The following is an 18,026-nucleotide window of genomic DNA, read 5'->3' on the forward strand; positions in this document are numbered from 1 at the left end:
TTAATGTCTATTTTATTTGCTATTAGTATACTACCCCAGATCTCTTTTGGTTATTATTTGTATGGTATGTTATTTTTCCACCATTTTACTAGCATCTTTCTTGAGAATTTTAAATCAAGATGAATCTCTTGTAAATAGTATATAGTTGGGTCATGCTTTTTTATCATTCAGAGAATCTCTGCTGTTTAACTGAGACTTCAATTCATTTACATTTAAAGTAACTACTGTTAATGCATGGCTTTCTTCTGCCATTCTGCTATTTGCTCTTTGTAAGTCATATTTTTTTTGTACTCAATTCTTCTATTAATGCCTACTTTCATATTCATTCGATTTTTTGAATTGTACCATTTTGAGTACCTTCTGTATCTATTTTTCATATTTTTTGTAGTTGTCATGCAGTTTAAATTTAACATCCTAAATCTAAAACAATCACCCTTCATTTGATGCTAATTAATTTCAATAACACGCACACTGTTCTTATAGCCCTTTGTCCTTGACATTTTTGTTGTACATGTTACATATCATGCTTACATACTGTATAAAGAATCACAAATTTATCATTACCTTTTATGCATTTGCATTTTAGAACCTCTAAGAAGTAAAAAATAGAATTACATATGCCAAACTACAATACAATAGTATTAACATTTATAATTACCTGTATGGTTACTTTTATTGAAAGTCTTTATCTCTTTACGCTGTTTTGTTCAACTGTTAGTGTTCTTTCCTTTCAATTTGAATAACTTCCTTTAACATTTCTTTTACAGGTCTAATGATGATGAACCCCCCCAGGTCTTGTTCATCTGGGAATGTTTTAATCTCTCCCTCATTTCTGAAACTGTTTCACCAGATATAAAATTCTTGGTTGGCAACTGTTTTATTTCAACACTTTAAATACTTTTTCCCACTGTGTTTTTGCCTCCATTGTTTCTCATAAGAGGTCAGAATTTAATCTTGTTAGGACCGCTTTATACATAATATGATGCTTTTCTCTTGCAGCTTTCAGAACTCCATCCTTATATTTGGCACCTGGCAATTTGATTCCTATGTGTGTGAGATCTAGACATTTATCCTGTTGGGAGTTTCTTGGGCTCCCTGAATGTGTACATTCATGTCTTTCTTTAAATTTAGCAAGTTCTCTACTATTAATTCTTTGATTATTCCTTCTACTCATTTCTCTTCTCTTCTGTGACTCCCATACTGCTTATATTGGTATGTCTGATTGTGTCCCACAGGTTTCAAGCTCTGTTCACTTTTTTTTTTTCCCTTCTCTTTTCTTTCTGTTGCTCAGCCTAAATAATTCCAATTGTCTTGACTTTGAATTCAGTAATACTTTCTTCTTCCATCCACAATATGCTGTTGAAACCCTGAGGGAATGATTTCATTTTGTTTTTGTGGTCTTCAACTCCAGTATTTCCATTTCATTCCTTTTTAAAATTTCTTTTTATTGAAATTCTCAAGTTGTTCACTCATTGTTTTCCCAATGTTCTTTTATTTAAACTTTTTTATTGTGAAATATAACAGATATACAAAAAAGGAATAAATTTCCAAGTACATTTTAACAAGTAGTTATATAACAGATTTTAAACTTTGGTATGAGTTACTTCCATGATTTTTCTTTTTTCCTTCTAGCTGCTCCAAGACACTGGAAACTGACAGAATTATCAATATAATGATTCAACAGTCATAATCATTTGTTAAATCCTATCTGCTCTGCTATACTCCTCCTTCTCTTCAAATAATATATATACATAAAAGCAATAAATTTCAAAGTACATCACAACAATTAGTTATAGAACAGATTTCAGAGTTTGGTATGGGTTACAATGCCACGATTTTAGGATTTTTTTTTTCTAGCTGCTCTACAGCACTGGAGGCTAAAAGAAATATCAGTATAATGATACAGCCTTCACTCATTTATTAAATCCTACTTTTTCTGTATAACTCTACCATCACCTTTGATCTTTCTCAGTATAATGATACAGCCTTCACTCATTTATTAAATCCTACTTTTTCTGTATAACTCTACCATCACCTTTGATCTTTCTCCCTCTTTGGGAGTATTTGGGAAATGCCCATTCTAACTTTTTCATGTTGAAAGGGGCTGTCAATAGTATGAGATAGAGGGTTAGAACTAGCTGATGCTCTGGAAGGACTGGCCCCTCTACACTTGAGGACTTATCTGGCCCAGGATCCTATCTGGAGGTTGTAGGATTTGGAAAATAACCCTAGTGCCTGGAACCTATGTAGAATCTTATATAATGCCCTAGATATTCTTTAGGACTGGCAGGAATAGTTTTGTTTGGGGTTTGCCAGTTATGATAGGTAACGATGTCTAACTGAAGCATGCATAAGAGTGACCTCTACAGTAGCCTCTCAACTCTTTTTGAACTGTTTCAGCCACTGATACCTTCTTTGTTACACTTCATTTCCCCTTTTTTGTTAGTATGGTATTGCTGATCCCATGGTGCCAGGGCCAGGCTCATTCCTGGTGATAATCTTTCACCCCACCAGGGAGACTTTCATCCCTGGATGTCATGTCTCATGTAGGAGATAGGCCAATGGTTTCACTAGGAGAGCTGGGCTTAGAGAGAGAAAGGCTACAGCTGAGCAACAAAAGGGGACCTACAGGGATGACCCTTTGGTATACCTACAGGTAAGCTACGTTTCTCCACTATATACATAAGCTTCACAAGAGCAAGCCTCAAAATCAAGGGGTTGTCCTATTGATTTGAGTGTCCCTAACGTTTGACATAGTATCAGGGGATTCCCTGGTGGCAAAGCTTAATAGCTCCACAATTTTTCTCCCAACCCTCAAGGGACTTTGCCAATACTTTTTGATTATCTGCTTAATATACTCTGGGATATATCCTGGCATTACATTAATCTATACAGGATTAAAGGCTCTAATTCTTATTCTGGGATCCCTGTGTTTGGAGTGTTTAAATGATCTACCTAGACAGGTTGATTTAGATTATGCACTACAAAGAAATTTAGGTTCAGGACAAAATAAAACTTTCTTCCTTTGGTCTCAAAGAGTAGGTTCTAAAATACAGGCAATATCTTCCTTATTCCTGTATTCTGAATTACCTTAATCTTGACCTGATCGGCATCATTCTTATCTCTAAATACCAGGTTATACATACATAAAACAGCCCCTCAAAATCCATAAATAACAATTACCACTCTAGACTAAATGTGACTGCTATAAGAGCTTACAATCTAGGCCCCAGTTTTCTTATAAGTATTTTCTAAACAAGATCATATAATATTTGGTCTTTTGTTTCTAGCTTATTTTGTCCCACCAAATGTCCCACAAGTTCATTCACATCGTTGCATACCTCACAACTTCATTCTTTTTTGTAGCAGCACCATGTTCAAACATATGTTTACATGATCATTTGCCAATTTACTTCTCAGTCAGTGCACTTTTCAGCCACCTCTATCTATTGGGCCTCATCTAAAATGTCCAAAGTCAACAGTCTATTAACATTCTCAATTTTAGATAATTTCATTGTTCCTAAGAGATAGCTAGCCAATTAACACACCCTCACCAAAGAGAAAATCCAATCCTTCACCTAAATCTTGTCCCTTCTCCCATTATGCACCACTGGTATTGCTATGGCACTGTTGACATTTTCCTGGTAAACATAATCCATACCACGGATCATGGAATGATCATTCCCTATCATTTTATACCCTATACCCGAAAATTATACACTCTTTATGCAAGATTCATACCTTTGCACTAGTTCATGCAAGAACTTATTTATATTTGCAGTGTTAACTGGTGGGACACAAGTCTGTACAAAAGCTTTCAATTATGTTCATTTTCAATATGGTAATATTACCAATAGACAATTACCACTAATGAACCACCTTCACTTCTGTCTATCCCCCTATGTTCTAGTTTGCTAGCTGCCGGAATGCAATATACCAGAAACGAAATGACTTTTAACAACGGGAATTTAATGAGTTCCTAGTTTACAGTTCTAAGGCTGAGAAATGTCCCAATTAAAGCAAGTCTATAGACATGTCCAATTTAAGGCATCCGGGGAAAGATACCTTGGTTCAAGAAGGCCAACAGCGTTCAACATTTCTCTCTCAGCTGGAAAGGCACGTGGCGAACATGGCAGTGTCTGCAGGCTTTCACGTGGCTCTACCAAAAGGGACTCTCTCCAAAATGTTTCCTCTTTTAAAGGATTCCAGCAAGCAACTCTACCTTCAGTGGGTGGAGACACACCTCCATGGAAATCATCTAATCAAAAGTTACCACCTAAAATTGGGTAGGTCACATCTTCATGGAAACAATCAAAATGCTCCCACCCAGCAATATTGAATGAGGATCAAAGGGCATGGCTTTTCTGGGGTCCACCACAGATTCAGACCAGCACACCCTACAATTAAATTCAACCTCATTAGCAAACTGTTCACCCATCTCAAGCTTCTGTGTATCTCTAGGTCCTCTATATCCTGTATTATAAGCCTCTGATTTTACCTTTACCATGGTCATAAAAGTGGATCCATACAGTATCTGTCCTTTTGTGTCTGGCTTATTTTACTCAGCATTATGTCTTCAAGGCTCATCCATCTTGCCATGTGGATGTCATTTCATCTTACTGCTCCATAATATTCCATCGTATGGATATACCACATTTTGTTAATTCATTCATCTGTTGATGGGCACTTGGATTGTTTCCATCTTTTGGAGATTCTGAATACTGCTGCTATAAACATCAGTGTTCATATCTCTGTTTGTGTCACTGCTTTCAGCTCTTCCATGGATTCTGAGTAGTGGTATTGCTGGGCCATAGAGTAACTCAATATTTAGTTTGCTAAGAAACCACCAAACTCTCTTCCACAGCAGCTGTACCATTACACATTCTCACCAGCAGGGCATAAGAGTCCCAATTTCTCTACATTCTCTCCAACATTTGTAGTTTCTTGTTTATTTAATAGCAGCCATTCTTATAGGTGTGAGGTGGTATTTCATTGTAGTCTTGATTTGCATTTCCCCTATAGCCGAAGAAAATGAGCAACTCTTCATGTGCTTTTGAGCCATCTCTATTTGCTCTTCAAAAAAATGTCTATTCATATCTTTAGCCCACTTTATAATTGGGTTACTTGTTCTTTTGTTGTTGAGTTGTGTGGTTTCTTTATTTATACAGGGCATCAAACTTTTGTCTGATGTGTAATTTCCAAATATTTTCACTCATTGAGTTGGCTGCCTCTTCACCTTTCTGACAAAATCTTTTGAGGTGCAGAAGCATTTGATTTTGGGGAGTTCCCATTTATCTATTTTTTTCTTTAGTTGCTTGTGCTTTAGGTGTAAAATTGAGGAACCTAGCTCCTATCACTAAGTCTTGAAGATGTTTCCCTACATTTTCTTCTAAGAGCTTTAAGGTACTGGTTCTTATATTAGATGTTTGATCTAATTTGAGTTAATTTTTGTATAGGGTGTAAGGTAAGGGTCCTCCTTCATTCTATTGATATCCAGTTTTCCCATGTCCATTTATTGAAAAGATTATTTAGTCCCAGTTCAGTGGATTTGGGGGCCATGTCGAAGATAAGTTTAACGTAAATTTGGTGATTGATTTCTGTGCTCTTGATTTGATTCCATTGGTCAGTAATTCTATCTTTGTACCAGTACCATGCTGTTTTGACAACTGTGGCTTTATAATAAGTTTTAAAATAGGGGAGTGTTAATTCTCCCACTTCATTTTTCTTTTTTTAAGATGCTTTTAGTTGTTTGGTGTCTCTTTCCCTTCCAGATTAATTTGGTAACTATCTTTTCCAAGTCTTCAAAGTAGGTTGTTGGAATTTTGATTGGTACCGCATTGAATCTGTAGATCAATTTGGGTAGAATTGACATCTTAACTACATTTAACCTTTCTATCCATGAGCAGGGAATATATTTCCACCTATTTAGAGCATCTTTGATTTCTTTTAACAATATTATGTAGTGTTCTGTATACAAGTCCTTTACATTCCTAGTTAATTCCTAAATATTTGATTCTTTTACCTGCTATTTTGAATGGAATTTTTTACTTAACTAATTCCTCGATTAGGTCACTACTGTGTATAGAAACATTACTAATTTTTCACATTAATTTTATAACCTTGCTGAATTTGTTTATTAGCTCAAGTAACTTTGTTGTAGATTTCTCAGGATTTTCCAAGTATAGAATCATGTCACCTACAAATAATGCAAGTTTTACTTCTTCCTCTCCAATCTGCATGCCTTTTATTTCTTTTTCTTGCCTGACTACTCTTGCTAGACCTTCTATTATGATACTGAACAACAGTGGTGACAGAGGGCATTTTTGTCTTGTTCCTGCTCTTAGGGGGAAAGCTTTCATCCTCTCACCATTGAGTATGAAGCTAGCTATGAGTTTTTCATACGTGCTTTTTATCATGTTGAGGAAGTTACCTTTAATTCTTACCTTTTTAAGGGTTTTTATCAGAAATGAATGTTCAATTTTGTCAAATGCTTTTTCAGCATCAATCAAGATGATCATATGACTTTTCCTTTTCAATTTGCTAATGTGCTGTATTACATTAGCTGATTTTCTTGTGTTGAACCATCCTTGCATTACTGGCATAAACCCCACTTGGTTGTGGTGTATAATTTTTTTAATGTGCTGTTGGATTCAATTTGCTAATATTTTGTTGAAAATTTTTGCATCTATGTTCATTAGGGAGATTGGTCTATACTTTTTCTTTCTTGTAACATCTTTACCTGTTTTTGGTATTAAAGTGATCTTAGCTCCATGAAATGAGTTAGGCAGTATTCCTTTTTCCTCGATTTTTTTGAAAAGCTTGAGCAGGATTGATGTTAATTCCTTTTGGAATATTTGATAAAATTCCCCTTTGAAGTCATCTGGCCCTGGGCTTTTCTTGGTAGGAAGATTTTTTACCACTGTTTGAATTTTTTTACTTCTGATTGGTTTGTGGAGATCTTCTATTTCTTCTTGAGTTATTGTAGCTTGTTTGTGTGTTTCTATGAATTTACCCATCTCATCTAAATTGTCTAGTGTGTTGTTGTACAGTTGCTCATAATATCCTATGATATTTTTTATTTCTTCATGGTCTATGGTAACCCCTCTCATTTCTGATTTTGTGTATTTGCTTCCTCTCTCTTTTTTTCTTTGTCAGCCTTGCTAGTAGCGCATGAATTTTATTGATTTTCCCAAAGAGCCAACTTCTGGTTTTGTTAATGCTTTCTATTACTCTTTTGTTCTCTCATTCATCTAACTCTACTTTAATCTTTGTTATTTCTCTTCTTCTATTTGCTTTGGGGTTACTTTGCTATTCTTTCTTAAGTTTCTCCAAGTGAGCAGTTAAATCCTCAATTTTTGCTCTTCCACCTTGTTTAATATAGGTGTTTAGGGCAACAAATTTTCACCTCAGGACAGACTTTGCCACATCCCATAAGTTCTGATACATTGTATTCTCGTTTTCATTTGTTTCCAGATAGCTACTGACTTCTCTAGCAATTTCTTCTTTGATCCACCCATTGTTTAAGAGTGTGTTATTTAACCTCCATATATTTGTGAAAGTTCTTGTTCTTTGGTGATTATTGATTTCCAGCTTCACTCCATTGTGATCCAAGAAAGTGCTTTGAATAATTTCAATGTTTTTAGATTTATTAAGACCTGTATTGTATCCCAGCAGAAGAACTATCCTGGAGAATGTTCCATCAGCACTAGGAAAGAATGAAAATCCTGGTGTTTTGGGTGTAATGACCTATATATGTCTGTTGGGTCTACCTCATTTATCAAATTTTTTAAGTTCTCTATTTTCTTGTTGCTCCTCCATATGGTTATTCTGTCTATAGAGGAGAGTGGTATATTGACGTCCTCTGCTATTATTGTTGAAACATCTATTGCTTCCTTAAGTTTTGCCAATGTCTGCCTCATGTACTTTGGAGCTCCTTTATTGGGAGCATAAACATTTATGATTGCTATTTCTTCTTGGTGAGTTGTCCCTTTTACTAATATATAGTGTCCTTCTTTGTCTCTTATGATGTCTTTACATTTAAAGTCTATTTTGTCTAATATTAGTACAGCTACCCCTACTTTCCTTTGGTTACAGCTTGCATGGAACATCTTTTTCCATCTTTTCGATTTATTTGTATCCCTGGGTCTAAGATAAGTCTCTTGTAAGCAGCATATATCTGGATTATATTTCTTAATCCATTCTGCCAATTTGTATCCTTTAATTGGTAGGTTTAGTCTGTTAACATTCAAAGTTATTACTGTAAACGCATTTCTTGAATCCACCGTCTTATCCTTTGGATTTTGTCTGATCTATATGTTCTTTTCCCTCTTTCTCTGTTTATCTTTTAAGTTACCCTTACTGGTACTCTTCAGTTCTGTGCCCTCCTCCAGACCTCTGTCTCCTGTATTTTTATTTTTCAGTCAGCAGAACTTCCTTCACTATTTTTTGTAGAGCTAGTCTCTTCTTGACATATTCTCTCAGCCTTTATCTTTCTGTGAAAATCTTAATCTTTCCCTCAGTTTTGAAGGACAATTTGGCTAGGTACAGAATTCTTGGCTGGAAGTCTTTCTCTTTTAGGAACTTAAATATATCATACCACTGCCTCTGCCTTCTCACCTCCATAGTGCCAGCTGAGTACTGAGTAGTACAAACTCAGTGTTATGTGGTTTCCCTTTTATGTAGTAGATTGCTTTTCTCAACATTTGACAGACTGATTAGTACGTGTCTTGGGGTAGGCATATTTGGTCTTATTCTATTTGGAGCTCATTGTGTTTCTTTGATTTGCATATTTATATCTTTTATAAAGGTTGGGAAGTTTCCCCCATTATATCCACTAATCTTCCTAGGCCTTTACTCTTCTTTTCTCCTTCTGGAACACCAAAGATTCTTACACATGTGTGCTTTGTTTTGTCCAACATTTCCCTGAGATACAATTCAAATTTTTTTCCATAGTTTTTGTCATTTGTTCTTTCGTGTGTTCAAAATCAGTTATCCTGTGCTGTAGTTCACTAATTCTTTCTACTTGCCTCTTCAATCTGCTATTGTGTGTCTCTAGTATATTTTTTATTTGGTCTACAGCATCTTTAATCTCTGTGATATCTGCTCTTTTTCTATTTATTCTTTCAATTTCCTCTTTATGCTCTTCTAATGTCTTCTTAATATTCTTTTTGTCATTAGCTATCCCACTGATTTTATTTAGTAAAGTTATATAAACATCTTGATTAGTTGCTCCAAAGTCAGTGTCTCCTCCGGTGTTTTAATTTGGTCATTAGACTAAGCTGTATCTGTCTGCATCTTGATTTGGTTAGTGATCTTCTGTTGTCTTCACAGCATGTAAAAACCCTGATAGGATTACTTTGGGTATTGGTTTCCTTCAGTAGTCTAAATCTTTGTATTTGTGAGATGGGTATGGAGCACTATGTGGGGTGTGCTGACTGGACACAACAGTGCAGTGATGAGTTGTGGTGCAGGTATATGCATGGGTTGGGGACTCTACACAAGTGTCTGTGAGTGTGAGGGGCAGTCACAGGGTTGTGGACGTGTGATGCAGGGGCCATAGGGACAAACTGCAGTTCAAGCAGGCCTTGGAGCACAGGAGCAGGGTGTGGCATGGGGGACACAGAAGCAGGGAATGGCAGGAGGCAGATGTGGAGGCTGAGCAGATGTACTGGGGCTCGTATGTGAACAGGGTATGGGTGGGAACATGACACATGTAGGTCATGGGTCTCAGGGTATGGGGTACAGGACAAAGAAGTCGGGGCACAGAGAGTTTGGGACATGGTGCGGCCTTGCACGGGGGGGGGGGTGTGTGCAGGGGGCCAGGTTGTGGATGCATGAGTATGTAGGGCAGGGCAGACGTCACAGAGGTTGTGGGACATGTGTCAGGGATAGGTGACAACAGGTGAGCAGGTCCCTGTAACAGGTCCACAGGTGCAGGGCTAGGATGAGGTAGGCTTGCCCACTTGTGCAGGGCAAGCGCTGCGTGGCAAAGATGAGTCCAAGAGCATCTGCCAGGTGTGGGAGAAGGGCATTTGTGCCATGGGGTAGGGCAAAGGTCTGCATGTTTGCGGGGCAGAGGGTGGTGAGGTGTAGAGATCAAGAGGTCTGTGCACAAAAAAAAAAAAAAAAAGAGGTCTGTGCACAGGTATGTGGGTACCCAGCAAGGAGGATGTGGTTGTGCCACTTCATGGGTCTGGGGGACAGGCTGTTTGCATTGGCTGGCCAGTGTCTGGTTCTCTGTGTCTCAATTCTTCAGTTTTTTCAACTAGGGCCTCCCTATGTGGTATAGAAGATCCTCCCAGGTCACTTACACCCTGGAATTGCCCTCCCAGTCTTTTTTCTGCCCCTTCTCTAGCTGTTCTTTGGAGCATGGGTAAATTCAACCTATCCTATTCCACTATCTTCCCAGAAGTTTGTTTTCCTAATTTTCTTTGGTGTTTTCCTTTATCTCTTTGAGCATTTTGAAGATCATTTTTTTAAGTCTTTGTTACGTACAAAGTCTGGTCTTCTTCACTAATTGTAGATTTTATCTTTTTTTTTTTTTTGATAGGTCATCATTTCCTATTTCTTTGTCTTGTAATCCTCTGCCAAACACTGTACATTTTTAATTTTAAATGTTAACTCTGGGATTTAGTTGCTGAGCTTTCTATTTCTTCAGTTTGTATCCAGTCAGTAATATGACAGAGATTTTCTTGAGATCCAGGAATCCCTAACAAAAACAAGAAAACCTAGGCCAAAAAAATCACCTTTCACAGTCTTTGCAACCCACTCTGTGTTGAGTGGTGTTCTTGCTCAGAGTTTAGCCCTCTTATCAAGAAGATCAGCCCAGATTTTGTGAAGCTGCGAAGGAGGTGGTGGCTGCATTGGGCTCCCAAGAAGCTGTTTGGGCTGGGGCTGTCTGCCACGGGATGGAGGTGCTCACACAGTGGGTAACTTGGGTCTGGATTCGGGTACTGTGCAGCTCTCGCGGTCTAAAAGTTGGTTTTAATTGGTTGCCCACAGGATTGACTTGGCCTCTACTTGTTGGTAAGAAAATACATCTCTTGTTTTATCAGATGTGTGTGGTTTCAGAGCAGCATGGCTGTGGTCATCCATTTGCAAGGTCTCCCAATTGTGGCAGGGACTGTGGACATTCACCACTTCTTTCCTGGATTGACCATCCCTGACAGGGACGTGCATATTGTAGGGGGTGAACTGGGTGAGGTTTTCATCGTTTTTGCCACTGATGAAGATGCAAAGCTTGTTAGGATGTGCACAGGTGGTACAATTAAAGGGTCAAAAGTAATACTGTTAAGTAGTAAAATAGAAATGCAGAATATGATTTAACTGAGTCATAGGCATTTTGAAACTGCCAACTAGTGATGCAAGTAGATGAGAGCCACCACCTAGCTCAGGAATGAGTGGCAGGATAAGCTTGCCTACAACAGTACCCAACTTTAATAATCCTTTGCCTAGTGTAGTTACTGCTGCCACTTCTGTTCATGAAAGCAACAAAACATACAGATATTTTCCACAGCCAGCATAGGAACAGCCCCTCCAAATATGGTGGCTTCTTTTGGGAGCCCAATGTTTAGCTCAACCATTCCAAGCAAAGCCTCTCCCATGAACACAGTCTCACCACCACCAATTCCTCCAATCCCAGCGATGCCATCTTTGCCACCAATGTCATCCACTCCCCCAACACCAGTTGCTCCTCCAGTACCTACAATGCCTCCTGTACCCCTAATCCTTACAGTCCTTTCTGTGCCATCTATGATCCCACTACCACTCATGTCGGGCATGCCACCCTTGAACCCACCACCTGTAATGCCTCTACCTGCTAGAATGAATGGCTCTGGAGCACCCATGAATATGAACAATAACCTGAACCCTACAATTCTGATCCTTTGAATCCTGTTAATTCTATCCAGATGAACTCTCAAAGCAGTGTGAAGCCACTTCACATCAACCCTGATGATCAGTATGTCAGTGTGCATGGAATACCCTTTTCTGCAATGGAAAATGATGTCAGAGAGTTTTTCATGGGTTCCATGTTGATGCAGTACATTTGTTGAAAAATTATGTAGGTCGAGATAATGGGAATGGATTGGTTAAGTTTCTCTCCCCTCAAGATACATTTGAAGCTTTGAAACAAAACAGAATGCTGATGATTCAACACTTTGTGGAAGTTAGCCCTGCCACAGAGAGACAGGGGATAGCTGCTAGAGGCCATATCACTTATAAGCAAAATATAGGACCTTCTGGACAAGCTCATACCCCTCCCTCAGATACTTTCCAGGTCAAAATTACCCAGTGGACAGAAAAGGTCAAGATCAAGATCACCACATTAGGCTGGTTTTTGTGTTAACTTGAAAGGGCTACCATTTGAAGCAGATAACAAACATGTCATTGATTTTTTTTAAAGTTAGATATTGTGGAAGATAGTACTTATATAGCTAATGGACCCAATGGGAAAGCAACTGGTGAAGGCTTTGTAGAGTTCAGGAATAAGGCTGACTATAAGGCTACTTTTTGCCCTTACAAACAATACATGGGCAATCACTTTATTCAAGTTCACCCTATTACTAAGAAAGGTATGCTGGAAAAGATTGATATGATTTGAAAAAGACTGCAGAACTTCAGCTATGACCAGAGAAAAATGATGTTAAATCCAAAGGGGGATGTCAACTCTACCAAAGTCTGTGCCCATGTTACAAATATTCCATTAAGCATTACAAAGATGGATGTTGTTCAGTTCCTAGGGGGAATCTCAGTGGATGAAAATGCTGTACATGTTCTTGTTGACAGTGGGCAAGGTCTAGGACAGAAGATGATGCATGTTAAGTCTGAACGCTTACACCATAAAAAAACTTAATGGGAGAGAAGTTTTCGTTCATATAGTTACCGTGGAAGACATGAGAGATTGAGAAAAATCCCCCTGTCCAAGGGGAAAAGGGATTAAAGTTGCCTGTGCCAAGTAATCCTTCAGTTCCAGGAATACCTGGTACTGGAATTACCAGTGTGCATATGCCCAGTGCGGGAATGCCTAGTGCAGGAGGTGAAGAGCATGGCTTCTCGACTCTAGGATCAAAGGAGGCCAACAATGGGCCTCCATTTAACTTTCCTGATAATTCTGGTGGGTCCAATGCATTTGGGCCATCACTCCCTCCTCCAAGATCAGGAGGGACCTTTGGTGCTGCTAAGGCTGGTATGCCTTCACTTGGAAACAGTGGTTTGCCTGGTTTAGGACTGGATGTTCCAGGTTTTGAAAGTGGACCACATAATTTAAGTAGGGCATCAGGATTTGGAGGAAGCCCTCAGAATCTTGGAAATGGCCCTGGTAGTTTGGGTCGTCCCCTGCCTTTGAGAGTGGCCCTACTGGTCTTGGACATGCCCCTGGACACTTGAGTGGGCCTGGCCCTGGCCCAATCTACTTTAGGGGACCCCCTGGCTTTGGATCTACTTCTGGAAAACCAGGACCAACAGTCATTTTTAAAGTGCAGAACATGACCTTCACTGTGTCTATTCATGAGATTTTAGATTTTTTTTTATGGCTATCAAGTAATTGCAGGCTCAGTGTGTTTAAAATAGAATGAAAAAGTATGCCAACAGGTGAAGCTATTGTGGCTTTCAAATCTCGAAATGGAGCCATAGCTGCTGTCATTGACTTAAATGACAGGCCTATAGACTCAAGGAAAGTAAAACCTGTATTAGGGTAGCTGTTCACATCAATTCTTAATGTAGAGTAGAACTTCATAGTGCTGTGAATAATGCATCCAGATTATTTTCCTAGTATTTCCAGGTTAGAACCTGTGGACTGCTTCAATTGCAAGTAGATTGGTTTCCATAATGTACAGCATTTGGCTGTTTACAGAAAACTCACTATCAGGACAAACATTGCTATATATTACAGTAGAGCTGTCTGGAGAGAACACAAAAATTATTTTGGCATACCATTACAGAAACCTTTTGTAAAACTCAAATGACCACATAAAGGTTATCAAGGAGTCTAGATTGGTTTTGTTTTATATTATAATGGGGGAAGAAAATAGAAATGTCAATAGAGTTCATTAAGTGTGCTCTTGCCAGCTGCTGAAACATAGAAGTTGGCTACTACTGGAATTTATTTTAAAGCTGGACAGATTTGCTTTGTTATAGGGTTAAAGCTTTGTCTAAAGTCCTCGTTTTTCTTTGTTTTTTTTTTTTAACTTTTTTTTATTGTATAGTATAACATATATGCAAAGCAAAGAAATAAAAAAGCAATAGTTTTCAAAGCACTCTTCAAACACTGGTTACCGGATAGATCCCAGAGTTTGTCATGGGATACAATCCTCTCATACTTTTCCATCTAGCTGCTCCAGAATACAGGAGGCTTGAGGATTTTTTATCATCACAATTGACTTTTTTTTCCTTCTTTTTTTCCGTGAACAATAATATATAGACAAAAAAAAGCTTTAAGTTTCAGAGCACAGCACCACAATTAGTTGTAGAAGATATTTCAGACTTTGACATGGTTCACAATTCCACAATTTTAGGTTTTTACTTCTACCAGCTCTAAAATACTGGAGACCAAAAGAAATATCAATCTAATGATTCAGCATTCATATTCATTTGTTAAGTCCTATCTTCTATGTATAATTCCACCATCACCTTTCATCTTTCCATATATCTCTTTGGGGTTGTTTGGGCTATGGCAACTCTAAACTTTTGATACTGGAAGCGTCTATCACTAATATGGGGTAGGGATTTGGAACTATCTGATGTTCTGGAGAGGCTGGACTAGGTTTCAGGACTTATCTGGACAAGGGACCCATCTGGAGATTATAGGTTTCTGGAAAGTTACTCTAGTGCATGGAACACTTGTGGAATCTTATATATTGCCCTAGGTGATCTTTAGGATTGGCTGGAATGATTTTGGTTGGGGGTTGGCAGGTTATGACAGGTAGCAAGGTCTACCCGAAACTTGCATAAGAGTAACCTCCAGAGTAACCTCTCAACTTTATTTGAACTCTCTCTGCCACTGATACTTTATTAATTACACTTCTTTTCCCCGTTTTGGTCAGGATGTAATTGTTGATCCCATGGTGCCAGGTCTGGATTCATCCCTGGGAGTCCTCTCCCACATTGCCAGGTAGACTTTCACCCCTGGATGTCATGTCCCATGTAGGGCGGAAGGTAATGATTTCACTTGCAGAGTTGGCCTTAGAGAGACTGAGGCCACATCTGAGCAAAAACAGAGGTCCTTCAGAATTAACTCTTAGGCATGCCTATAGATAGTCTAAGCTTCTCTGCTACCTACGTAAGCTTCACAAGAGTAAGCCTCATGATCAAGGGCATGGCCTATTGATTTGGGTATCCCAAAAGTTTGCACAGTATCAAGGGATTCCCTGATGGTAAGGTTTAATAGTTTCATAGTATTTCTCCCGAAGTCCCCTGAAGGAGGGGACTTTGACAATACTTTTGATTATCTGGATAATATTACTCTAGGATGTTTCCAGGTCTTACAATGATCTATACAGGATTAAAGGACCTCTTTCTTATTCTGTGCTCCCTGTGTTTCAGTTGTTCAAATGAGCTAATGAGCTATACAGATAGGTTGAATTAGATTATGCACACAGAAAATTTTAGTTCCAGATCAAATAAACTTTTCTTCCACTGGTCTCAAAGAGTATGTGTGGTTCTAAAATATAGATACTGACTTCCTTATCCTTATGTTCCAAATTACTTTAACCCCAACCTGTTCAACTTCGTTTTTATCTTTAAATATCAGGTTACATATATATAAAAGAGCCTCTCAAAATCCAGAGATAATAATCACCACTCCAGACTTAATATGTCTGTTCTAAAAGCAGACATATTAGGCTCTTGTTTTCTAATAAGCATTTTCTAAAGGTGACCATACCATTGTTGTTTTTTTGTTCTTGGCTTATTTTGGCTCACCAAATGTCCCACATATTCATTCACATCAGTGCATGCCTTATGACATTGCTCCTTTTTGTAGGAGCACAACCTTCGTTCATAAGTATACACCATCGTTCACCAATCTACTTCTCAGTCAGTGCATCCTTCAGCCACCTGCATTAATCGGGCATCATGTGGATGGCCCAAAGTCCACAGTCCATCAACATTCTCAATTTTAGATAATGTCATTGTTCCCAAGAGTCTGAAAACCAATAAATGCACCCTCACCAAATATGAAATCTAAACCTCCTCTTACCCCATTATTTACCTTTGCTATTGCTGTAGTAGTGCCGATGGTTTCTTTTTGAACACAGCTTATAGTATGAAATACCAGTTTTCTCCCTGTGCCCTGGACTTAAACACTCTTTATACAAGAATCATATCCTTGAAGTGATTCTTACGAGGATTCATTCGTAGTTCTAGTGTGAGTTGGTGGGATACGTTGGTCTATACAATCCCTTTCAATCTTGTTCATCTTCAAGATGGTAATATTACTTCTAGACCCACTAGAGAATCACCTTTGCTCTTATCTATTCCCTTACATTGGAGTTCAACCTCATTAGCTAATGGTTCACCCACCTCTAGCTTCTATGTGTCTCTAAGTCCCCTATTTTCTGAATTATAAGCCTCTGATTACACCTTTATGCTGGTTATAAAAGTGGAATCATACAGTATCTGTCCTTTTGTGTTTGGCTAATTTTGCATTTTCTTTTAAAATTGAATAAAATCTCTGTATACAGAAAGAAAAAAAAGATCAGCCTAAAGCAAATGTGAAATACTGGATCCTTGTACTGGTTTATGCTTACCATGGCTTTCGGCATTCCTCTGTTTACAGTAATTTGGATGCCCTTTGTATTCCCAATGAAGTGGACTTTATCCCTTTTCAGGGTACTGTATTATATGTCTAAAAGTAGATAATCCTTTGCTTGGGGGAGCTTCATCTTAATTGTTTCTTACACTGCTTTAGTGCTCTGCTGGTTTCTCCCTGCAAAGCAAGTGTTGGGAGGGCAAACCAGAGAGGAGTATCCTGATTCAGTCTTTCAAGATACCACCCAAAATACTGGCACCCCGGTATGTACAGAGGGATGATTCAACTCCCTCTGGAAGAGGATAAGAAACCCAAAACGGGAGCACAGGCTGGCTCCACACTGCACTAGGAAAGGGACAGAGTAGGGGCCAGCAAGAACACCAGGAGTTTCTCCGATCATTTTTTTGCTGCATTTTCTTGATTCAGTACTTGCCCATTACTGCACCTGACAGCTAACTGTTTTCTGGAGTTTTGAGGAAGATGGCTCTGCCAGTTTTTGCTAATTGTTCAAAGATTCTGTAGTAGAATGGCACCTTAGAGTGTCTTAAACTGCCTTCTTGGTCAACCACTAGCCTACTCTTTTTTGTTTTGTTTTGTTTAATTAATTTCCTCAATGCACTGGGAGAAAATATTTCTGAAAAACAGACTGTATAAGATCTTCATATAAAGTCAAACAATTTACTAAAGCACACCGAAAATACAGCTTCTCCTTTCTCTTCAATAATGTTTGTGTGTGTGTATATGTGTGTATGTGTATGACGCATGGATTTCCAAAACTAGTTTTTCTTATCAGTTAATAAGATAAGGTCACAGTAAGGCTATTGCCCTCACCTTTCATTACACAATATCTACTTTGGCAACTGTCTCTTAGATAGGATGATCTATGAATTCGTAAGTCATTTCCCCTCAGGTAAGTGATCATGTTCTTTTAATATTAAACTTTATCTCTTTTCTGGTGAGAGCAGTTTCCCCAGATAGTCAAGTCTGTTCCATGTTTGGTTACTTTCAAACTGAGTTACCTTGTGACATGATATCATTAGGGAGCTATTTAATAATCTTAAGAACTTGCAGGGTAAATTTGAATGCATTCCTATACATCCTCCTCTTCTTCTCCATTCCTTCATCTCTGCTTTCTCCTTTCTCTTTCTCTCTGATATACCCAGTTCTGGCAAAATTATCTCAAAAATATTATTACAAAAACTAAAATTCAAAAATAAGTTTCTCTATATTCAAATATTTCTCCTTACTGATTCTTGCTTGATTCTAATACTCTCTCCTC

General features: G+C 38.3%; 1 protein-coding gene and 1 pseudogene across 2 annotated transcripts in view; one reads left to right on the forward strand and one right to left on the reverse strand.

Moving 5' to 3' along the window:
- SMYD3 (SET and MYND domain containing 3) overlaps positions 1 to 18,026 on the reverse strand; it is an 876,127-nt gene that overhangs the window by 539,182 nt on the left and 318,919 nt on the right. The gene's annotated exons all lie outside the window — the stretch shown is intronic.
- Positions 11,077 to 13,697, forward strand: LOC143690832 (RNA-binding protein 12-like; annotated as a pseudogene).

The sequence above is a fragment of the Tamandua tetradactyla genome, chromosome 7 (assembly GCF_023851605.1).
Source record: "Tamandua tetradactyla isolate mTamTet1 chromosome 7, mTamTet1.pri, whole genome shotgun sequence".
NCBI classification, from domain to species: domain Eukaryota; kingdom Metazoa; phylum Chordata; class Mammalia; order Pilosa; family Myrmecophagidae; genus Tamandua; species Tamandua tetradactyla.